At 30.9% G+C, this 3,302-nt stretch overlaps 1 protein-coding gene across 1 annotated transcript in view; it reads left to right on the top strand.

Annotated features, from left to right (window-relative positions):
- The window catches only part of LOC106678402 (acyl-coenzyme A thioesterase 9, mitochondrial), a gene marked incomplete in the record, with an annotated part of 56,872 nt that overhangs the window by 7,515 nt on the left and 46,055 nt on the right, over window positions 1-3,302 (top strand).

The raw sequence follows: 3,302 nt of genomic DNA, 5'->3' as shown, positions 1-3,302 counted from the left end.
CTGAGAATTTTTATTTTTAATTATATATAATATTATAGACTCTTAATCTCAGGTTGGGTTGCTAGGCAATCAGAACAGAACTTTTTTACCAATAAAACTTAATTAAGTTAATATCTACTTTTACAAATGTATTTAATTTTAGGTAGAGCGAAACTAACTAATTATACAATCTTCTATGATGACAGATGGTTTTCTTTGTCTTCTTTCTCAACAAACTAACACTTGCTGTAAACAATCTTTCAGCAAACAAACATTGACTGTCAACAAAGAATTTGTCCTCTAAATGTTTTCACTCTTCACTGGCGATACAAAACAATGAGTCGCTTATTGTTCTTGAGTGACTCTTGATGTCTCCCTTGAGCTAGGCAAAAGATGATGATGACATCCTGCTTCCAGGAAACATCCTTTCTCGCCCGCGCCTAAGCAACGAATGAACTTCACCAACCGTGATATTTCTCTTGATGTTGTAGCACAACAGTTTTGAGTTTTTCTTTATGAAAATTATTCTTGAATTCTATTTTTTCTTGAATGCATTTAATTTCAATTATGATGTGAAGTTAAAATAAAGTTTTTAAAATATTTGAATCTGCTCAATATGCGATTCAAGGGACTTTTTGCAGGCTACGCGCCGCCATCTTGTCTTTGAACGATATTTTCTGTGACTGCATATTTTATTGATCAAAATTGGTTTGCTTGCTTTTTTGATTTAACACAACAAACAAACAATACTGAAACGACATACATAAAATAAAAACATCACTAAAATCATTTATTCTATTTATTTATTTTAATTTGTTGACCTGTCGATTTGTGTGTTTTAACTTATTTATTCATTAAATTATTTTATTTTATTAGTACTATTATTTATTTATTTTTTTAAAACTTATTTATCCATTTAAGTGTTTCTTGTAACCGGCTTTTTATTATATTTTCCTTTGAATCTATGTGTTGGTCTTGTTCTCGTAGAATGTATTTGTTTGTTTGTTTTTTGGTAAACTGATCTACTGCTGTGACTATTATTAATGGTCTGATCTCACATTGCCGTCTAATAGTGAATTTGTTTAGCGGGTCACCGAGAGGATCTAGGTGGGTGAATTCGGGAGAGTGAATTTGTTGATCGGGTGAATTAAAAATTGTGAATTGAAGGAACAGAAAAGGAATGAATTGAAATATTTGTATTTGGCGTATAGACTGAAATTGATTATAAAAGGAAACTGTAGGGGAAAAAAACTGTTTTCTTTCTATTTTATTATACCATGTAATTTATATATGTCCGATTACGGATTGGTTAGTATGCTTTATATGTAGCAATCTGATGTATTTGGGCAGCATAGATGAATAAAGTATTTCTATCTCTAAAAATCAACTATTGATTAAAAAATAGGATATCACAATATATACTTTCTAATTTTTTTATAACTTTAAGTTTTAACTATTTTAATTTTTTACATATAATTACTTACCATATTTTCATATTTATATTATTTACTTTTGCTTCCATCTTTCATGATAATATTACTATTAGGTTGGTGTATATAAAATTTCGATTTTTTTTTCCTCTTCCTGTTTTCGTTATGGTTTTGTTTTTGGCATAACCCTGTTTCTAGTCGTAATGTCCTTCACCAGAGTCACATTTTAACTAGGATGATTTTCTCGAAAGTGTTACTTTTTGTTGAATTAGTTTTAAATTTTGTACCGGTATGAATTCCACCGATATTCGTGTAATTTTTTGTATGAGTATAAACTTGGCAATAACGCTACAAAAGATGCACGCAATATAAACCAGGCGTTTGAGAAGAATACTGTTAGAGATCGAAAAGTGCAGCGTTGGTTGGGAAAATTTTGATCTGGTGATTTTTCACTACAAAACGAACCACAAAATTAAATTAATTGAAATATGAAGTTTTGCAACAGCCAGCCTATTCACTGGATCTCTCACAACTGCCTTTTATTATTTTAAATATTTTTCTTTTTTTTTTAGGGGCTAAACAGTATTAAAATAAAGACAGCCTGAAAAATTTGGTAGCAGAATTTATTGATTATAAATATCAGATTTTTTTTTTAGACAGGTATCTATGCTTTTAAGTCTCACTGGGAAAAGTGTATTGAAGGGAATGGAACATAGTTTGATCAAATAAACAGCTTGTGAAAAAATATATAGTTTTATATATTCACTCAAAAATCCGACATTTCATATGCACCAATCTAATATATTCTCATAAAGCTTTTATCATCCCATAATAGTCATGCTATATTTTATCTTCCAATACTACTTATGTACCTATATTATCTGTTGTCTTTTTATTCTGTATTTCCTTTTAATCGTTGTGGTTGTCCGGTTTCTTGGCCCTCATAAAGCCCTAAAATTCTGGCCATTGGCAGTATAAGTTTTATAGTGGCAATATGTTTTACATGTTTCTTGTTCTTCATTGGCCGCACCCCCATCAATCTTTTTATATAATTAACAAGAGTGTAACGGAGTGCCTAATATATAACAGTTAAGTAAGCCAAGAAGGCTGTGCAAATGAGAGTGAATAGATCTTTCTATTTTATTATACCATGTAATTATATGTAATTTATATATGTCCGATTACGGATTGATTAGTATGCTGTGTATGTAGCAACCTGATGTATTTGGCCAGCATAAGAAGATGGCACGTATCTTGCCAAAAGTTCATTGAATCATGGCCATGTTGAGCAGATTCCAATATTTTAAAAACTTTATTTTAACTTCCCATCATAATTGAAATTACAATACATTTAAGAAAAAATAGAAGTTAAAATAAAGCTCCCATCATAATTGAAATTACAATACATTTAAGAAAAAATAGAGGTTAAGAATAAGTATTAAAGAAAATTATTCATAAAGGAAATCATAAGAAAAAACTCCAAACCGTAGTGCTACAATTGATGTTGAGAAAGAACACCTATAGAAGGGAAGGAAGAGAGCTTGGTTTTGGATGCATTCGTAGCTTAGGTGCAAGGGGGGAATGATGTTTCTTCTGTATGCAGGAGGTCCTCAACTTTTGTCTAGCTCAGGGGTAGACATCTTGAAAAAGATGACATCGAAGAGTCGAAGAATAAGGGCCTCTTTGTTTGAATCGCCAAACAACACACTTCAGTGGATGAGAACTGGGTTGAAAACTTTTAGAGGACCAAGGTTTTGTTTAAAGACAGTGTTAGTTTGTGAAATAGAAGTCATCAAAAACCATCAGACATCATAGAAGAACATAAATTTGTAAAGGTAGTTAATAAACAAGTTGACTGTTCTGATTGCCTAGAAACCCGCCCTGAAATTAAGA

This window comes from Halyomorpha halys, unplaced genomic scaffold (genome assembly GCF_000696795.3).
Source record: "Halyomorpha halys isolate HHAL.00 unplaced genomic scaffold, Hhal_1.1 Scaffold141.1, whole genome shotgun sequence".
Lineage (NCBI taxonomy): Eukaryota > Metazoa > Arthropoda > Insecta > Hemiptera > Pentatomidae > Halyomorpha > Halyomorpha halys.
The sequence above is the reverse complement of the archived record's forward strand: the minus strand, read 5'-3'. Positions and strand labels throughout refer to the sequence as shown.